Source organism: Lissotriton helveticus, chromosome 1_1 (genome assembly GCF_964261635.1).
Source record: "Lissotriton helveticus chromosome 1_1, aLisHel1.1, whole genome shotgun sequence".
Lineage (NCBI taxonomy): Eukaryota > Metazoa > Chordata > Amphibia > Caudata > Salamandridae > Lissotriton > Lissotriton helveticus.
This window is the reverse complement of record NC_136057.1, coordinates 221276777-221298817: the sequence shown is the minus strand read 5'-3', so window position 1 is coordinate 221298817 and position 22041 is coordinate 221276777. Positions and strand designations below refer to the sequence as shown.

General features: G+C 46.9%; 1 long non-coding RNA gene across 1 annotated transcript in view; it reads left to right on the top strand.

The window, feature by feature from the left end:
- The first annotated feature begins 8559 nt into the window (after window positions 1–8559).
- LOC144768582 (uncharacterized) overlaps window positions 8560–22041 on the top strand; it is a 40406-nt gene continuing 26924 nt past the window's right edge. The window contains exon 1 of the long non-coding RNA XR_013598582.1: window positions 8560–8746. This is a non-coding gene — a long non-coding RNA (uncharacterized LOC144768582). The remainder of the gene's footprint in view (window positions 8747–22041) is intronic.

Genomic DNA, 22041 nt, shown 5'->3' with positions numbered 1-22041 from the left:
GGTTTTTAGGGGAATAGGGTGGGAAGTAATTTAATTATAATTAATTAAATATGTAAATTAATTATAACTGTTAATTAATTATTAATTGTTAATTAAAAAAATATAATTGGTAATACAAATTAATTGGTATTGGTAATTAATTTTAATTGCTATTTCTATTTCTATTAATTATATATATATATATATATATATATATATATATATATATATATATATGAAGTATTTACTTTCCCTACTGTTGCACCCACTGGAGTGGGAATAGTAATTTTTAACCTTACGCTATCCAACGCTTTCCCTACTGTTGCACCCACTGGAGTGGGAATAGTAATTTTTACCCCTACGCTATCCAGTGCTTTCCCTACTGTTGCACTCTTTGGAGGGGGAATAGTAATTGTAACCCCTACGCTATCCAGCGCTTTCCCTACTGTTGCACCCACTGGAGTGGGAATAGTAATTTTTACCCCTACGCTATCCAGCGCTTTCCCTACTGTTGCACCCACTGGAGTGGGAATAGTAATTTTTACCCCTACGCTATCCAGTGCTTTCCCTACTGTTGCACTCTTTGGAGTGGGAATATTAATTTTAACCCCTACGCTATCCAGCGCTTTCCCTACTGCTGCACCCACTGGAGTGGGAATAGTAATTTTTACCCCTACGCTATCCAGCGCTTTCCCTACTGTTGCACCCACTGGAGTGGGAATAGTAATTTTTACCCCTACGCTATCCACCGCTTTCCCTACTGTTGCACCCACTGGAGTGGGAATAGTAATTTTTACCCCTACGCTATCCAACGCTTTCCCTACTGTTGCACCCACTGGAGTGGGAATAGTAATTTTTACCCCTACGCTGGCCAACGCTTTCCCTACTCTTGCACCCACTGGAGGGGGAATAGTAATTTTTACCCCTACGCTGTCCAATGCTTTCCCTACTGTTGCACCCACTGGAGTGGGAATAGTAATTTTTACCCCTACGCTATCCAACGCTTTCCCTACTGTTGCACCCACTGGAGTGGGAATAGTAATTTTTACCCCTACGCTATCCAACGCTTTCCCTACTGTTGCACCCACTGGAGTGGGAATAGTAATTTTTACCCCTGCGCTATCCAACGCTTTCCCTACTCTTGCACCCACTGGAGGGGGAATAGTAATTTTTACCCCTACGCTGTCCAACGCTTTCCCTACTGTTGCACCCACTGGAGGGGGAATAGTAATTTTTACCCCTACGCTATCCAACGATCTCCCTAATTTAGCACCCACTGGAGTGGTTACATTAAATTTAAACCTTTTGCTATGCTACAGTACATTTATTATATATGTTTTATTAATTATTATATATTTATATGTATATATGTATTAATTTTTTATATATATTTTTTAAAGTTACATTAATTATTTAATAATGTTACATGTATTTAATAATGTTAATAATGTTTATATTAAATATATTTATTAATATATTAGTAGTAATTTAATTTCAAGGCATATGAATATGTATTTATATATATATATATGTATTATATTTTTTATATATTTTTTAAAGTTACATTATATATTTAATAATGTTACATTTCTTTAATAATTGTAATAATGTTTATATTAAATATATTTATTATTATAATAATTTTCAAATTATTTTAAAGACATATAAAAAATCGATATTTTGACAGTCTATATTTTTAATACTCGATATTTTAAACTCGATATTTTTGTACTTACCTTTGTAAAGATAGGAACTCGATATTTTGTCCCTCGATATTTTTTCCTCGATATTTTAGGTACTCGATATTTTTCTAGTCAATATAATTTCAGTGATCCATCATAACTAGACCAGGTGATAGAAAACTTTTCTTCCAACTGAGAGCAGGTGCACTCCCCCTTAGATTTTTGACAGCCAAATGGGAAGGTGGGTCGAGTGATAGTTGCCCTGCTTGTGGTTCCATCAAAGAAACAACGGGCCATTTTTTATTTTCTTGTACAGCCTATTCGGACCCAAGACGCGTGTGGTTAAAACCGATGTGCAAGAATTTAGGGACTACCAGTAGTACAGTTGCCTTGCGTATTATATGCACTAGCACTGCGATATGGATATCAATAGCCACTGCCAAATATCTTGGATGGGCATGGTCGATTAGACAGAGACTGCTAGTCATTTGACTATTCTCTGTCTGGATAAACTGCCAGCATGTTTTATCTATGTTTTATTACAAAATTGTTTTATCTAGGTGTTTTTTAACTTTTTATTATTTTTAAAAATGGCTAATTTTGCATTGTATGAAAACTTTCAAAATTGAAACTGTATATCGAGTCATAAACAGTAAATTTTATGCTTTAGTTTTCAATATAATTGATTGTAAATTTAATTGTATTTTTAAATTTAGAATGTTCTTGCTTTTGTGAGTGAAATCTCGAATAAAGCATACTTTGACTTGACTTGATTTGCTTATCACTGATGTGTGTCGCATGCCTTGTTGTTTGGTGTGCTGTCTGACATGGTATGTGTTTCAATGACTACATCTCCCATAATGCATTTATGGTGTATATTGCAATCTGTACTGGAGTGGGGTTAACACTACCACATAGGGGAAGGGGAAAGGGAAGGGGAAAGGGAAGGGGATGGAGTGGGGGTGATTGCTGTGCATGCTTCTTACCTTTACTGGTGGCAGCTCGGGCTGAGCTGTCTGCATCTCCAACAACACAGACGCTGTCTGGTTCGATGGTGGACTCCACCAGCTCCTCGAGCTCAGTCAGGGCAGGTGCCCTGTTCTTCCCTCCTCCAGTCAGGTTTGCCTGTTTGTGGAGCTCAGCCATTTTCAATTCGTCAGGCTCCGGAGGTCATACCACCTCTTCTTCAGGTCGTCAATCTCCTGTGTGGTCACTCCGATGGGATTAACCTTTGACTGTATTGCCAGCCAAATTTTCCTTTTGGCAGATTCTGCCACCAGCAGGGACTGCTTCCCAAACAATTTGTTGTGTTCCTTTACTACCTCCTCCACAAGGACCTGCAGCTCCATGGTGCTGAATTTAATCTTCCTCTTCCTCTCTGCACTTTCCCTCTCAGTGTCTTTGCTTGCTATTTCTTCACTTTCCCAGGAGTAAAGTTTTCCAGTGGCTCACGGCCTCTGCTCTGCTCTCACAGCCTCTCCAGCAGCTTCAGATTGCTTACACCTGCATGGGTGTGGCCACTTCCTGGTTGGGAGGAGTGGTGGTTGCACCGGATTGGCTGAATCCTGGGTTTTTTCAGATTTTGAATAGCCGATTCGATATTTACCGATTCGGTATTTACCGATTCGGCATTTACCGATTCGGAAATTACCGATCGGTGTTGAGGATTCGGTATTTATTTACCAATTTGTACAGATTCAGTCATTTTTACCGAATTATTACCTAAATCCCAAATACCGATTTATTATTACCGATTCAGTAAAATTCGTTAAAATTCGGTATTTAAGAAATGGTATTTGGGATTTACCTACATATGGCCCATAGTAACCTTGGGATGATGATCATTTTGGCTAAAGCCACGCGCCCAATGGGGGCTAGGGGTAGCGTCTTCAAGAAGCTCACTGGCGTTTTAATTCCTGCCAGTACCTTACGGTGGTTCCCCTTCATAAATGTCGCTTGGGGAATGGTACAGACATACTCCAAGGTACCGAGGTGCATCACTGCCCCAGGCGATTCTCTGGTTGCCTATGGTAATATCAAGGGGGGGCTAGGTGTGGACAAAGCGGGTAGATTGTGAATTTGTCCCAGTTTACTCTGAGGCCTGAGACTTTTGCAAATTCCTGTAGCACTGTCCATATTGGGATTAAGTCGGCAGGAATGTTGCGTAGGTACAGTAGCAGGTCGTCCGCTTATAATGATACGCTGTGGACTGTGCCCGCTATCAGGATACCCCAAGTCTCTCCCTCCCAGCGCAAATGTATTGCCAAGGGTTTGATTGCCAAAGCAAACAGTAACGGGGATAGGGGACAACTTGGAGCAGGGTGGAGATATACTTGCCCAATCGTACCCTCAACGTGTGTGTACCCAAGTCGGCTCGGGCCCAGATCACTCTGTCGGAGAACGGCAACCAGATAAGGCAAGAGAAGGGTGTCAAAGGGTTTCTCTAGAACTAGAATGAGGCACACCGCTCTAGAGAACTGAGGACATGCCCTGTCCTGCACATGGAATAACCTGTGCAAGTTCTGGGATGTATTGCACCCTGGTACGAACCCACACTGATCTGGGTGGATCAGTGAGGGAAGGATTTAAGAGTATGGGTCCACTAGAATTTTCCCCATGATTTTACAGTCTGCATTTAGTAGCGTTATCGGCCTATACAAGGCCGCGGGTCACGATGCGGTTTTGGGAACATCATCAGGACTGACTCTCTGAGTGCGCCCGGCAGCTCACCACGTTCCAGTGTGACCTTGTACATATCCACTATCCGGGCCACCAGATGACTGGAGAATGTGCCATAGTATTCCAATGGGAACCCATCCATGCCCGGGTGCGGATTGCATGGGAAACATTTATGGACACAATCTTTTCGTCTAGGACGTCCCTGTCTTCTGCTGGGATTCGTGGCATAGCTAAAGAGCTTGGGAATTGTTCTAACAGCTGCGGACAGCCAGGCATCGATAGATCCCTGAGTGAAAGTCATGAAAGATTTGTCGAATTTCTATCTGTGAGTGTCGGTGAGTCCCTCTCTGGTCTATGAATTCCGTGATTGGCTTTAACTCTGTATCTTTTCGGGCCAATCATGCCAGAACTGTTCCTGCTCTATCGCCTTCTCTATGATTTCTGGCCACATGTGCCCTGAAGTTGTACTTGCGCACACCCTGCAGTGTCTCTGCGTAGGCCTTCTTGGCCATCCAACTTTTGCTGGGATGGCCGTGCTCACGTCTGGATCCTTAGTTATTGTCGCCAATTTAGTATCCGCTCGTATGAGTGCCATTTCTAGCATTTTATGGAGCCCTGCTATCTATTGTATATACTCCCCCCTAGCGATTACTTTAAAAGCATCCTATTCCAGCAATCTGGATGCTGCTGTATTGGCATTTGTTGTGATATAGTCACAAATGCTATTCTCCTGGTCGTGTCAAAACACTTGATCTGTTAGGCACTTTTACGGTTGTTTCCATTTTGGTACTGGGGGACGGGGGGTCTCCATCTGAGGGTTATTACATGGGCATCATGATCAGATAGGACCTGGCCCAAATAGTCTGAATATTGAGTTTTAGGGAGCCGTGAGGCAGAGCAGAGGAACCTATCGAGCCTCACCTGTAAGTCATGGGGAATCAAGTAAAAGGTGTATAGTCTAGTGTCCAGATTCCGGGTCCACCACACATCCACCATTGTCCATTGTGTCACCCAAGTTTGAAACCGTTCTGTTTGCTTATGTGCTGGGGAGTGCATGGGGGTGGGACTTATTGAGGTGAAGGTCTAGTGTGCAATTGTAGTCGCCCCCTAGGAGCCATGGTGTTGATGTGTATTGAATTAGTTATCCATTGAGGTGTCCCCAGAATTTGTCCTGGTCTACATTGGGAGCATATATACTCCCCAGGAATATCTGTTTAACTTCTAAGAGCCCCTCCAGGAGTGTGTATCGGCCCTCCTTGTTTCCAGGAAGGGAGTCCCTGGTCATAGCCAGATTAGAGTGCCCCAGGTAAAGGCGAGTAAGTCATGACAATGATAGTTCTCCGCCATTTCCTGCTAAACCGGTCTGCCTCTAACACTGTTAAATGTGTTTCCTGCAGCATGGCTATTTGCGCTTGTTGCCTCTTGATATATGAGTAAATGGCGTATCTTTCTCGTACTGTGTGCATACCTCTAAGATTGATCGTTATGATCATAATATCAGTGTTAGGGATCTTGGTAGGGATTTGATGTTGTCTGTGCATTTGGCGTTCTTTCTACTAGGGCCAAGTCCCTGCCTGGTTACACCCGCATTTTCGCCAGCCGTTCATGTTCGGTGGACCTGCCTATCTGCACACTATTCTTTGCAATATCTGGGTGGATCTGTTAGGGGAGTGGGTACATCTGTAAAATAAGGAGAACTCCCTACGAATAGGACCTATCTCTCAGGGCAATACGTCCAAACTAAAAAGTGCGCACATGCTTTAGTACGGTAACTGAGGGATCGTGGTGACTCTCTTTCACTATCGGTGGTCTGCGTGGCCCTTTGCAGCATGAGGGTATATAGGTGAGGCTGGCTACAAGAGCTTACAGAGACCCCTCAGATGATGTATAGTTAACTGTGTGTGACAGATAGCAGAAGGAGCAGTCAATTCCAAATTATGAATAGGTCAACATGCCCCACTGAGCCATGTACAAACATGTTATAGATCCTTGCAACAGCAAAGCTCCCAATGCCTGTACTTGCAAACAGTCTGCATGGCCTGGATACCATGCTGCACTTTTGTATGAGACCAAGGTGGCTAGAAACAGATACTGCTGAGTTACAGCTGACTGTCGTGGATGTCAATGCCTGTGTTGTGTGAGAGATGGTGGGCCCAGTCTCTTGCCATCGGTGCATCAGCAATGAGCATTACCTGATGACAAGGAATGGCATGTTATAGATATAAACATTGATAACATGAGAAGTATGCATGGTGCAACTTGTGTTGATCATTCAAGGTGCTACTGATTATGTACAAAGGGTGGTGTGCATCGCATGGCACACACCAAGAGGAAACAAGTCTGACAGGGGAGACAACCTATATCTTTGAAGTGCCTTGTTGCATTCAGTAAAATAATGATGAAGATTCCTCGTTGTAATGTTCAAGTAGTATATTTATTCTTGGGATTAGATGGTCAGGTACAGCATTCAAGTAGAAATGTAATCTAGTAAGAACCCCCGCCGGGAGCAGATAACCTCCTACTCAGCCTCCAGGTAACTGATAAATCCCTTGAACAGAAAAAAGTAGAATCATGGATGACATCACAGAGACATGACATAAACAAGCAGACACTAACACTAAGGAGGGACAAAAAGGGAGGAAGAGCAGGATGTAACACACTTCCCCCCCTTTAACTGAACAGATGAAGAAGATAAAACAGAAGATGGCAGAAGCAGAAAGGCAGAAGAAAGAAAGAACATAAACGCACAAGAAATAAACACCCTTTTCAACATGGTGGAAAGAAGAGGGAACACCAAGGGGCGCAGGTACAAAGGTTGTACAAGCACCGTAAGCTAACAAAAGAATGCAAGTTTAAGTAAATGTGGTAAAGTCCATAAGATGACAAATCCACAAAATGAAAACTGAACATCTCAAAACCAAATGAGCAAAAGTACAGTATGGCTCAGTACCGTAGATAGAAAATGAAATTTCAACTCCTCAAATTCGAATATTTTAGATTCCTCTAAAAATAAAGCACAATAAAAATGAGCTCAACTCCTCACAGTAAATACATGAATGCCTCTAAAAATAGAGCTCAGTAAAAGTGGTTCATGACAATAAAACGGCTCTACACAGAAAATGCATGACTTCTCTAACAATAGAATAAAACGGAGCCCCTGCGGTTCCTCACAGTAAGTAACAGAAAATCATCAATAAAACTGAGCCATGCAGCTCCTCACAGTAAATAGATGAACTCCTCTAACCATAGAGCACTATAAGTGGTTCATCGGAAATGACAATAAAATTGAGCCCCTACGGCTTCTAATAGGCAGCACATGAACACCTCTAACAAAAGAGCACTATAAGGGGTTCATAACAGAAATAAACATCAAAAACTTGAGCATCACTCTACCTCATCACCACTAAGCATGAAAACAAATTGGAGCACCTCAAGAAAGTTGAGCACATAAATGACTCCAATAAGCATAACGCCTACAAATCATCACTAAAATGAAAGCAAATGAGCACCTCAATGGAGGTTGAGCAAACAAAATGGCTCCAATAAGCATAACAGCTACAAATCATCATCCAAAATGAAAGCAAATGAGCACATAAATGAAGGTTGAGCAAAAAGATGGCTCCGATAAAAGTACGCAATAATGGAATCAAGAAATTCAAAACCCATCACTTACAAATCCGAACAGAAAAGAACACAAAATAGCTTACATCTATACCCTAAAACCAGAAATATAAGGATAAAGCAAATATATCAATATTGAGCATATCAAAGTACTTCAAAGAAACGTCATGACTGACCCACGCTGTAAAATTAAGTCTATAATAATAAGATAGGCAAATCCTTTCCACAAAATAATTGAAGAATGTACTCAAGTGTAGATTACAGAGCAAACAAAACACTGCATACCTTACCACAAATGCATAATGTAGTACACAACATTTTAAACATAACAAATTAAAATGATCAGAGTCGTCACGGTAGTCTTAATTTGGGAGAGAGTTACTCCTCTGATATGTGGCACCAGGAAGACCGAAAGTAAAGTCGAACTTGAAGAAAAGTCAAGTCATAATGGTTTGCACAGCTGTGACTCCACTGGCGAAAGAGAAAGTGAATACCTCTATTGTCGGGAGAAGGGCAGACACTCTGTGAGTGAATACGGGCCAAATTAACATGTTGCTAAGGTACCAGGAAACAACACATCCAAAAGTGAAATGAAAGATTGCAGCAATGCAAGTTCACGCTGCGTGACCTTGCGCGATGACGAGTGTTGGAGGTGCAGAATCGTAGTTGCATTCGAGGAGGAAAGATGACGTCAAGGAGGAGCTCGAGGAGGACAACTTTTGGACCGCTGTAACTTCTTAAAAAATGCATCTTCTCTCTGGATGTACCAACAGTCACTACGTGAGGTAAGAGCATTGTTTATTCAATATATTTTAAGCGATGATCTTCTGTTATTTTCCTAAATGTTGCAAAATCCACCCAAGTTGTGCTGACGAAGTTCAGCTAAGAAGAGAAACTCTCTGGCTCCCCTCAGTGGTATGCAGTGAAATAGCAGACCAACCAACAGTTCACAATACATCAAATTAATTTATTTTTCTGCCTTCTGAGAACAGTACCATTTAATAGGAATGAGCAAACTTGTTCTCAGATATGCAAAAGTCTGTAGAAGGTAAATTAAAGTACCAAACACGGAGTCCATGCAGATTGATGCAGGCACACTTTAATTTTCATTGCAGGTTGTAACGGTCCAAGTTGCGCTTTTGTAAACAGGAGACCTTTAAACAGCAGGTTGGCACAAGCAGCGCAGGCACACCGAGAATAATCAGCAGTAGAAAAATCACTCATATGTAAGCTGACTCACCGGCAGAAGGCAAGGTTGACCTTTAGATATGTGCCAGGGTTATTGCAGATATTTAGACGCAAAGTCGCTTCAGTAAAAGTTACATAATGCTCTGGGCTGAGCATGTCCGTTGGGACCAGACACCGGTGGGGCACCCAGACGCAGGAAAGTAATTTTAAACGTTTCTCTTCTTGTCTTTGATTGCAATATTGACCTCTTTAAATTCAGTGAAGTCCTTTTTCTTTTAAATGGGTACTTTTTCACCTCGTCGTCAGTGTTGCAATCAGTAAAACAATGATGATGATTCCTCGTTGTAATGTTCAATTAGTATATTTATGCTTGGGATTAGATGGTCAGGTACAGCATTCAAGTAGAAATGTAATCTAGTAAGAAACCCCACCGGGAACAGACAACCTCCTACTCAGCCTCCAGGTAACTGATAAATCCCTTGAACAGAAACAGGTAGAATCATGGATGACATCACAGAGACATAACATAGACAAGCAGACACTAACACTAAGGAGGGAAAAAGAGGGAGGAAGAGCAGGATGTAACACACCTCTCAACATCATTATGCAAGAATACGTTGTGCTGTCTGTTGCAGGTGAGGATGAGGCCCATCTAGTCTACAAGACTTGTGATGCAGGGGACCTGTGAGTAGGCAACTAAGAGGGTCCACTTGCATCTCCTGTATCAGTAGTTGCAAATGCATACTTAGAGTACCATGCTGTACCCAGTCTTGTATGGCCAGACAGAAAAAGGATTATGCTGGCTGAGTCAGTGACTCAGAGAGGATGATGTGATTCGAGGCCTGGTGTAGTATTAAAGTTTGGGAGATGGTTGGCTGTGAAGCAGATGAGGCCCGGGGGTTGCATCTGCATTTTCGCCGTAAATAGTCTGCTTGTACCAGACAGTTTTCCATGGACAATATGAAACATGTGATCTGCTTGTCAATGTTGCCATTCATGAAGCAAACATGTAGTCCAGCCTATCATCCCCACATGTTATGGAGCAATTGGGTGTATGTTGGATTTCCATGGATGCTATTGGACCAGATATTTCTGTCAGGCATACTCATGAGTGGTGTGGAGTGTCTTGTTGTCCAGAATGTACTGGTACATGAATCATACATTATGGCTGGCCAGATTGCACAACACAGTTTCATTTTTTTGTTTGAATATGTGTATTGCATTTTGTCATTATACAACAGTACACATATGCAGGTATAGCAAATAAAAGGCGCTGTTACTTAAGTCATGGAGTCCTAGATTTTGTACACCATCCCACCCACACGGAGGTATGGCGGGAAAGAGCAAACTATACAGGTGCATAGTTAGACAGCACGACAAATCGGTATTGCATTAGCCTTTGTGTATTACATTTACGTTCAGTAATGGCAGTGCCCAATGTCGGTGCAAATGAACTTCTGCATTGCGACTGCATATCTTAGACTCATTTCGTATAGCGCTCAGAGTATACCATGACCGGAGAAACAGAACAGGTGTTCACATTGGCAACATATTACACATTCAAAATTGCATTAGAAAACTACTAACTATACAAAACAATCCCAGATATATAGGAAACCATAAACCAGGTGGGGTCTGTCAGCGTTCATGTGTGTTTGTGTGGAGCTGGAGGTGCGGAGAGGAGTGTAATCCAAATGTGACATATCAACGGCTAAGTAGTATTCGTAGGAGTCTTCACTTGTGCAGTAGGGTGTAAGGGAAGCTCCGTGGAGGGGGGAGAGGGGGGCAGGGAGGAGGGAGAAAGGGAGGGGGGGGAAGGTCGGGAGCGAGAAGAACGTTGGGTGTGTCATAGGTGAATATGGGGTAAACGCTCACACAATACCGTTCTGTAGACACAGTTGGTGGTAGGCCACCAGGGTACCATCCCACTCCAGCGCAATAGGGTACATCCAGAGCCCCGCCGTCTCCTCCCGGTGCAGCGCCACACTCTCAGCCCTCGCCAAAGCATCCAGGGAGCGACGCCACTGCACCGTTTGGGGGGGGGCAAACTATGTTTCCAACGACTTGTAATGAGACGTTTCGCCGCAATCAGGCCTAGATCCCAGAATCTCGCTTGGACTTTCGTCTGCTTCGTCCTTTTAAATAACCCCAACAGACAAACTTCCCAATTATGTGGTAAGGTGCCCCCTGTCGCCCCCGCCAAGGCAGTCGACACTGCGGTCCAATATGGCTGCAGCAGAGTGCAGGACCAGAGGACATGTAGGAACTGTGCGTCCACAAGTCCGCATTTAGGGCATTCTGTCGTAGTGAGTCCAAAGTAACGATTAATTTTGTCTGGGGACAGATACGCTCGATGGATCACATAGTATTGTATGATCTTGAAGCGTGCATTGCGTGGTACGTGTAAAGCTCCAGCCAGCACCCTCGCCCACTCTTTGTCAGTCCAGTCCCGTCCTCTATCAGTCGGCCATTTGTCTCGTAGGCGCTGAGGGGAGAATTGCGTGTGCGTGTGCAACGCTTGGGCAATCCAATGCACAAGGTGAGAGTCATGTCCCATCACATGTAAGTATTGAATGAGCAGGTGTATTGGTGGTTCCTCCGTCAGCGGTCCCCAGGCTCTCGTCAGTGTGTGTAACTGTTTCGCATATGTCAGGAATTGTCCTGCCGGCAAACCTGTGTTGTCTGTTAGTGTCTCGAAAGGGAGCAATGCTCCCTCCTCAAACAGGTCGCCCAAGCTTTCTAAGTCTGCTGCTCCACAGCTTTCCAGCAGTGGCGCCGTGAGCATCCCGGATCCCAGGGCGTGCCCAGCAGTGGTAGGTTAGGCGCGTACGGTTTCACCGCTGCAGTGAGTTTCAGGCTTCTCAAGAAGCACTTTCTCGCTACCTCAAGGTGAAGTTGGTTCTGAACATGCGACTTAGCCAAAGGATGAAACAACGCATGTACCTGCGGGACCGACAGGATCGTCGCTGTCGTGGCCGTATCACTCAAGTTACGTCCACTCAGCCAGTAGGCCACCCATTGCAGCTGTGCGGCCAGGTAATACAACTCGTGATTCGGGACCGACAGCCCACCACTATCGGTCGCCGCATAAAGGGTTTTCAAAGCTACTCCTGGACGGCCTGTGTTCCAAATCAGTCGCCTATGTATAGTCTCTAGCTCGCGAAAGGTGCGAACCGGCACATATACTGGCAGGTTTGCATAATAGTACAGTAGCCTAGGCAAAACAATCGCCTTTGCCAGGGCAATACGGCTGGGCACATTCAGCGGGAGAGTATTCCAGAAGGAAACTTGCGCTGTAATCGAAGAGATCACTCTCGTAAGGTTGCCTTCCAGGAGGTCCGTGGGGTCGCGGTACACATGGATTCCCAGATAACGGAACACTGTGGGGTACCAGAGGAGCCGCTCGCCCATTACCATGACGTCGCACTCTGGGACATCTGCTGCAAAAGAGTACACCCCCGACTTTGCCCAGTTGACGCGCAACCCCGACATTTCACCAAAGCTACTGAAAATGTCCGCGAGTGCGCGGGGGAAGCAGCCCATCCATCAACGGGATCCCCCAATTCTCACCAGAAGCACGCAGTTGTGCCGCCAGTGGCTCCATCATGAGCGCAAAAATCAGGGGGGAGAGGGGACATCCCTGTCTCGTGCCCCTGCGGACACGAATCGGATCTGAGAAAAGCTTGTTCGTTCGAACCCGCACTACTGGTGCAGAGTAGAGGAGTTCCACCATGCGGAGGTAGGCTGCACCCAGCCTAAATTTCTCCAGCACCACCGCTAGGTAGGGCCACTCCACTGAATCGAACGCCTTTTCAAGATCAAGGATCACGCACCCCGAGTGGGGGCATTGGGTCACCGCCAGATTCTGCACTCGAAATAGCCGTCTAATGTTGTAAGATGTGCTGCGGGTAGGGACAAACCCGTTTTGGTCCGCGTGCACTAGGGCTGGGACCAGAGGTGCCAGTCTCTAGGCCAACGCAGATGCCAGAATCTTATAGTCCGTGTTAAGGAGGGCAAGTGGCCTGTAGGACCCCACATTCAATGCATCCTTGCCTGGTTTCAAGAGTGAGATCACATTGGCTTCGTTTAGGGACAAAGGAAGTACTGCATCCCGTGTCGCCGACCCGTACACCCGCAGCAGTTCGGGAATGAGAATGGTGGAATACGCCATATAAAACTCCGCCGGTAGACCATCAGGCCCGGGGGACTTGCCTTTCGAAAGAGAGTATATTACAGCTCGGAGTTCTTCTGCAGTGAACGGCGCACCTAGTTCCTCACACTGCGCATTAGTGACCGTCGGCAATAGGATGCCTGATAAATACTCAGCAATCTCTACTGTAGTAACTCTCAGGCGGGTACAGTACAAGGATCTGTAGTGGCTCGAAAATGCCTCATGGATGGCCCTCTGGGTGTAGACCACGTCACCCTGCGTAGTGCGGATCGACATCACCGGTAACGTTTGGGGTCTCTCCTGACCAGCCAGGACAAAAGTTTGCCAGCTTTATCACCAGCATGATGCACGCGCGCAGAGTGTGCTGCATAATTCAAGTTCTTCAGTCTTTCAAGGAGTTGTGTGTGCTTTCCGCGAGCGTCTAGCAAGTTCGAGTCGTCCCCCTCCACTGCCTCCCGTTCGCCCGATAGTAGTGTCGTCTCCAATTGTGTCAGTTCCCTGTCCACCTGGCGTCTTAATCCCGCCTGTGCTCCCAAGCAATGACCCCTCACTACCACCTTGAATGCATCCCATTCAACCTGCGAGGTGGATGCGGTATCATTATTGTCTTCAAAGTACTGTAAGACACGATTCGAGAGCAGTTCCCGAAAGGGAGCATCCAGCAAGATATCCAGCTGGAGGCGCCACGTGGCAAAGTCAAGTGTGTGTGGATTGTGGTCCGAATGAGTGCGACCCAGGTAGTGGGAGTCAGTGACTAAGGGCAAGAGATCGCTGGTCAGCATGAATCTATCGAGTCGAACATGCAACGCGTGAGCGCCCGAGTAGTACGAGTAAGTCAGTGTGGTAGGGTTGCGGCTGCGCCAAGCGTCAGTGAGATCCCATTGTGTTGCCCAGTCAGCGAATGTGCGCGACGTACCATGTATCGTCGCATGTGCCAGAGGAGGGACGGATCTATCTAACACAACATCGAGGACACAATTATAGTCACCTCCTAGCAGAAGCGGTACCCCTGGCCATGCTGCAATCGCCGTCGATAAGTGTGTGAGGAAGCGTCCATGGTCGACGTTGGGAGCGTAAATAGATGCCAGAGCAATGTGTTGGCCATCTAGGTTGCCCTGAAGTAACACATATCTGCCCTCCTTATCTATGTTGCTATGCGTCATGGCAAAAGGGACCCCCGGGCGAATCCATATGAGAGCCCCACGCGCGAAGGCCGAGTAGCCTGTAGCATATATTTGCCCCCTCCAGCGGCGGCGCAGTGTGTGTGTCTCCAGTTCCGTCAGGTGTGTCTCTTGTAATAGCGCTATCTGTACCTGGTGCCGCTTGAGGTACGAGTACACCTGATAGCGACGTGAGGGGGTGTGCATACCGCGGACATTCCAAGTGAAAAATGTAACCACAGCCATTACAACATTTCTTTTCCTCCACCCAGTGCCCCCACCCACCCACTGCACCACAAGCTATGACCTACCAGTTCAGATCATCACGGAATGTCTCACGCATTGCCCACTGATTCGCAACAGCTCTCCTACACACATTAGGGGGGGGAACGTTGCACCAGACCTGTAACCATAAAAAACATAAGAACAATGCCAAAAGGTCGACTGCAAACCATGCCGTCGTCCAAACGCTCTAATGAGCACTAACTGTTCGTGAGTTCAATAAGAAAGAAGGGGGGGTTCACTAAGCACGTATATTAAATGCACTTAGATACATGCAGTAATGACATGGGCACTCCTCCCATGCCACAGGCGTCCAATGTCGCACAGCCCAATGTCAGCAGAGGCACACTGCTCCAGGCGCTATCAAGGCGGCAGCAATCCCGCAGCCACGGCAGTCAGTTCACATGAAAAGACTTACCATTGTGGGGCAGCACACCTATATCCCCCTTCTAGACCCACCAGAAACAAGGCCCTCGGTAGCAATGGGCCATCAGCCTGCTCAGCATTCAGGGCCTGCGTGTCCGAAACCAGGCTTCTCCCCAGTGCCCACCAAGTCAACATCGTAGTCTTCCCAGTCGACAAAAAATGCAGGGGCACTTGGGTCGCAGGAAAGTGTCGCACTCCTCTCTGTAGCTGCCAGTGAGCCTGCAACAGTGCTAATTAAGCAGATGAGCTGTCTGTGGTGTGACATCCGGGAGTTCAACCGAAACTTGAGAGTCCGGTAGGCCATATATATATTCATCATCACTCCCCACGGCGCCAGGACTGGCACCCGCAGCCGGGGCATCCGGCTGCGAACCGCTGATTTCCGCCACTTTGCGGATAGCTTCCTGCTGCTCCTCGTTGCGGTGTTCAGGGGTAGGGCCAATGTTCGCCTCTGGGTGCACCGAGCTCGCCGTTGAGTGTCTTCTGCGTCGGCGACGTCGAGCACCTAGTCCACGACGGGATCTCGGGGGCGGGCCACCCGGGTCTGGGACAATTCCCGAGTCCAGCCAGGTCTCAGCAGCCTCCGGGGTGTTGAAGAAGTATGTTTTATCCTGTGCTACAACTCGTAGGCGGGCAGGGAATAATAGGGAGTATTTAAGTGCGATGCGGCGGAGTCGCTGCTTGACGTCCAGAAAGGAGTGCCGCTGCCGCTGTTCCTGAGTCGTATAGTCCGGAAAGAACATAATCGTGGCGTTATCCACCCTGACCTCCCCTAACTTCCTGACCTCCCGCAGGACAGTGTCCCGATCCCGATAGTTCAGCACTCGGATGAGCATGGGCCGAGTATTGGAGCCCTCAGGGGGGGGTTTAGAGGGCACGCGGTGAGCGCGCTCTATCACAAAGTGCTGCGAAAGGGTACCTTCCGGGAGAATGTCTCTGATCCACCGCTCCATGTGCTCCGGCACCTGCTGGGGCTCCCACCGTTCCGGCAGACCCACGATGCGGATGTTGTTCCGCCTCGTCCGTCCTTCCGCATCTTCCGCTCGATCCTCCAGGAATTCCACCCTGTTGAGAAGATTCTGCACATGCTTATCCATCTGGGATATTTTGGGAGTCAGGTCTGTCACCGTGGTCTCCAGCGTCGTCGTCCTCTCAGACAGTTCTTTGTGATCTGCTCGGAGATGCGTCATGTCTATAGCCACGCTATCGATTTTAGACTCCAAAGAGGCACGGGTCAGTTGCATTGATTCCTCAAGCCTTTCCATGGCCGCCAGCATCGTGTCCAGCTTGGAGGCAGTGTGATCCATCTCCGCCTGCTTTGCCATTTTACCCTTCACCTGTGTGTTGCCTGTCACAGCTCTTGTTTTAGGTCCCCCCGACATGAGCAGTCGCGACGTGGCCGGTTAGTTGAGCAATGCAAAGAGACCCGCTACAAGTGATTCAGGGCCCGTTGGAAGGGGGAGGGGTCAGAGCAGGCCCAAGCAGTCCAGACAGGTACACTCCCAGGTCCTCACAGGTCCCCCGTTCCGCACGTGGATATCGCTGCCCTACTCAAGCAGTTTGTAGCTATGATGGGACGCTTCGTGCGTGAGCAAGCGCCGTGGCCAGGGCAAGACGTGTGCAAGGTCCGCTGTTATCCCCACGTGGCGACGCAACGGGGTAGGGTCCAAGTGCCAGGACAGACCAGGGTTAGTGGCGCGCCGTCTGGGGTACCTCCACAGCAAGCCAAGCCTTCAGGCGTCGTCTGGGCAGCACAAACTCTCAGCCCCCTCCACAGTGTTGGCCTCACCAAGGACCTAACAAGGCGTCGCTGTCACTGCAAGTCAATGAGGGGGGGGGGAGCACCTTTGACGGCGTGACACACTAGTCTTCCCATCCCGCCCGGTTCTGACCTGCACGACACCTGGGCACCTCCGAGTCACCAGTGTCCGCAGCTCACCCCCTCCGCCTACTTCGCCACGCTGGACCACCGGTCAGTGTTGCGCTGGCCTCGCCTGCCCCCAGTGTCCCACGCCGACACCAGCTCCTGTGTGTAGGCCGCGTCCCTAGTCCCCGGCATCCTTCCCCTGCAATGACGAATGTTCCAGGGATCCAGCCCTGCGTCTCTGCACCAGTGGGTCTGTGGGGGCGGGGGGCCGATTAGATATGCCTCACCTTGTTCCCCCAACTCGCCTCATGTAAACGACTGCCACCCTCAGCTCTGGGCCTGTGTAGTAGGCAGCATCCCCGGGCTCGAGTAGTTCCAAAATCCGGTACTGGGGGTCACCGGCCTGTGAGTCCGTCGATAGAGCTCTGGGACGGCCAGCACCCGGGCGGCCAGGTAGGCACTCCAAATAATCCCTCAGGGAAGCCTCCGGTCGTAAAACTTGCTTGCTGCGGCGGGGGCACTCCCACGCCGATCTGGGCACTCAGGCTCCACCACCTCGCGAGCCAGCAGGGGCCGGTCCACACCGATCTCAGAGGCTGCTCTCCTAGGGAAGACGGAGGGTAGTTCCGACGGCGCCCAATCGCAGTCAGGGGGCGTGAAACAGCTGCCTGCTCCGGTGGGCCCAGAGGGCCGGCTGGATCCCCGGCCTCGCCTAACTCTTCACTCCGCTCCGCAAGGAGGGCTGATCAGGCAGGGAGCGCTCGTTGTCACCGGAGCGGCCCGGAGTGAGTCAGCTGTCCCAAACTTCGGCAGCCAGCGAGAGAGTGCTTAACAGTCACTCGACAGCAATTTCAAAGCATAGCGGGCAACAAAGACGGAGAAATGGCCTGTGGCAGGGGAGTCTCTCTCGGAGCTCTGCCCAGGCACGTCTGCCGCCATTGCGTGCTTAGCCACGCCCCCCACAACACAGTTTCATGATCAGTATTTGTACATTGATTGAGAGATACAACATTGTGTGACATTAACATTTCTTCTTATAATCATTCTTGTCTATGTGTACAACTGTGCCTGCAGATGTGTGGTTATATTGATTGTTGAAGGTGTGCTCAAGAGCAAAAGTATACACACCATGCAATTGAAATGTGTAAACTTGTAGTGATAATCCATATCTAGGTGCTACGCCTTCTGGGGGCTAAAAAAAATAATTTCATGTCCGTATCAACCAAAACAATGTCCAGTCCTGTTGTCATAGATTGCATGTTGTTGGCATGTTAGACCTGTACTTATTTTACTCCCTGTAGCATTTCATTCATGTGTATGTCTGTTCTCTGTATTGGTGGTGTGAACACAGAGCAAGTGTTATTGGATGGGGATGTAGCCCATTCTACGCCTTCATTGCCATGACACACTCATCTTGTTGTGCATGTGACATCAGCAATTTATTAGCATTGGCATTGGCAGGTACATGGTCTTATATACACATTGCTGGGTGCGCTGTTGTGCCATTTGGCCCATGGCTGCCCTCTGTGTCATTTTCTGTGCTTTTGTGACTATAGCATTATCAAATCATTGCAGTGTTATAGGATGATTCATGCACAGTGTCAGAGATGCATGACATGTGCTTATTGGTCATTCCAATGGCACATTTGGCACCTTTTGATGTATTCTCACGTCCTGCTCTTGTTTGACTGTGTATGCTTGGTGTTGGAGGCCTTTCCTACACTGTATTGACACATCAGTTATGGTCTCTGTACTATTTTCTGTATCTTCATCTTCCACACCCACAAGTGTATGCAGTGCAGATTAGCAATCTATATTGGATACTGTTTTCAGTTACCTTTATTCCTGTGCCATTGTGTTCTCAGATATGTTGGATTCCACATGTTATGATGTTTTTAGCTACATGGCCACAGCTACAATACAATTATGCATCAGACATACACTGTAAGTTGTACTACACTCAGGTATGTAAACAGACATGTATGTGTTCCTGTAGTGACACAACACACAGTTATTGATGCTCACCGAGGGACCATACACATAATTGGCTCAGATGCCCAATACGTTGTTCCATTCCCACTCTTCGTTTAATTGGTGTCATGCCCCATACTAGGTGTGAGAGCTGTGTGGCACTGTTTTATGGTTACCTTAAATTAACAGAAAGATACACTTCAGAAGTCAGAAACCAAGCATACAAGACTTTTGTGCAGTGATATTTTATTTTTCAAGGTAACATTCTGTGGCCTTTTATTTTTAAGAAATGCATGTGATGGGACATTTGTTTATTGTGATTAGGTAAAGAAAATTGTGGATGATGGCATCCCTTCTTGCAGTTCCAGCAGCAGGAGCTGTGGGGTTTGTAGCACCAGCTTCTTCGTCCTGGCCATCCTCTGGACTGTTCTGCTCCTCCTGCTCTTCATCCAATGGAGTGTTTGTCCATAAACAAATATTGGCAAAATGCAACATGCCATTATAATTTGGCATAACAGTTCAGGACATTACAGGAGTCTCTTCCCAGAAATATCAAGGCACCGGGACCTTGATTTAAGGACTACAAATGTCCGTTCAACACTGGCCCTTGTGCACCCATGTGCAATGCTGTAGTGTCTCTGGGCCTGTGTGGGGTCACTTTGATGGGGGTCATCAGCCATGGAGAGAGTGCATGTCCTTGATCACCTGAAACATATAATGGAGAGATGTGTCTATAGGTATTTGTGTCTGCTGTGTTTGAAGTGTGTCTTTTTTGGTGTGTGTTTGCGCATTGTGCAACTTTGTACTTTCTCCTTTATCATGTGGTGGTTCGACAATTACCTGCATCAATGAAATTGACTTGCCTATGCTTGCCAGAATACACATCACCATGATGTAATTGGCTAGGCCATGTGCATTACCTCCATGTTGTGACTGTCAGGATGTATGGGTCATTCAAAAAAGATTTGAGGTTATTTACTGGCCTGTTACACCAACATTATGGCACAGATTTTATAGGTTGCACCGTTGGCGCATCGGCCTGGTGAGGCGTCCACCTTGACTTTAGACTCATTACTATGTTTGAAAATCATCAAGATGCCACATTGGGAGTGATTGTGTTGAGGGATGCTGAGAGTAAAAATCCTTGTCTGCTAAACGTTGTACTCATTGTGGGTTCTTTACATCCAGCTTACCCCGAAGGTGGGTCAGTGTTTTGAGTGCCAGTGGCACTGCTGCCTGGTCACTTGACTTACTGGAACATGTAAAGACAACTGGCATATGTATTGATGTCCTTGTGAAAGAGTTAACGTTAACTCTGCGTGTTTGCATGTTGGGGTCATATCCATTATTATTGCCATGTGTGTTTCTGTTCCCAATCAACACACATTTATTTGGCTAAATATGTGCATCAGATTGCTACACCTCACCATGGGAGTCATATGGATGCACAGCATGTAGTGAGATTGTGATTGCATGCTTCATTCTGCCAGGGCCCAGACTGATGTTTAATCAACCTTGGTATTTGTTTGTGTGCAGTTGATGCCCGCTTCATACAGCAAAACTTGCAACACAATGAGGCAGGCACCCCTGGTGCATGGTGCATGGTTGACTGTGTTTTTGCATTTCAGTTAACTAACTGTGCACCATCACAAGTGAGATCAGGGTGATCTGTCATTTGGCACACGTGTTTATTTCAGGATGGATTTCGCAGGGTGCCATAGTGGTTTTTGAGAGATGTTCTGGGCTACTCCCTTGTTGGGCCGACTTACATATGTCTTGATTATTTTGCATTGGGTGCTTGTGTATAGTAGTTGGACCTGCTGCAAAGTATGCTACATGTGCATTCTCACATATTTGAGCCACATGCTTGGGGACATGATGTGTGTGGTGTGTTCAGTTTGTACTTACCAACAAGCAGTCCATTTCCATATGTGCCATTCTCAAACCGATGGTTGAAGATCGATTGGCGAAAGATGTATGAGTCATGCACACTTCCTGGAAACTTTAGGACAACATTGATGAACAGTCCCTGGTGGTCCACTATTGCCTGCACATTCATTGAGTGTGTGTGCTTCCTGTTCCTGTATATATGTGCAATGTCTGCAGGAGGCACAAGTTGAACATGGATGCAGTCAATTGCCCGCAACACATGCGGGAATCCAGCAATGTCATACAAACCTTGCTTGTTGTCAAGTTGTTCCTGCGCAGTGTTGGGGAAGCTTAGGTGCTGTGGCGTCAGGCTGATGATGGCATCCAAGGCAGTCAGGGTGAACCTGGAAAATTATGACTGTGAAACTCCAACCACATGGCAGTGGTTGGTTGGAAGGTGCCAGTAACCAACATGTGCAGCACTGCAACTAGCTTTGTCTGCTGAGGGATGTTTATGCAGTGCTGTGATGATGCCTGCAGCCTTGGTGCAATCTGGGTAAGTATGAATAGGCAGAGGTCATTTTTAGCCTGTAGTGCGATAACACATCCTCTGGCTGGAGGTGTATCAATGTGGTGCGTTGGCGGTAGACCCGCTCTCTTCTGCGGCGCTGCCTCTGTGGTAGTGCTGGTGACGGAGGTGGTTGTAGTCGTCTTGGAGCTCCAAGCTGCAAATTAGTACCTCCATGGAATCATTAGGAATGCCAATGAGGGTCTGGGTTAGTGTCTCCTATGTACAAGTGTGTTTGCACCATTTTTTGGACCATCTATTTTCTGGTCTTAAAACCCTGCTGTTAACTGGACTTAGCTGCAGTTTTGGAGGCATATCGCTGACCGTAAAAATCATTGTAAATATCGCAAAGTGGGGTTAGCGGCAGTTTTGTTCATGGGAACGGCCACCTTGCATCTAATTTTCGTTGAGTCCTATTAACAGAATGGTGATCTTAAAAATTCACTTTTATGACAGAAAAGTGCTGCAAACTGCAGTTAGCCGCAATGGTAAATACAGATGAAAAAAATGATGCTATGGTTGTATTAAGTTCTTGTACATATGCCCCTCAATCTCTTTTGTGGGGGCTTGCAAAGAGC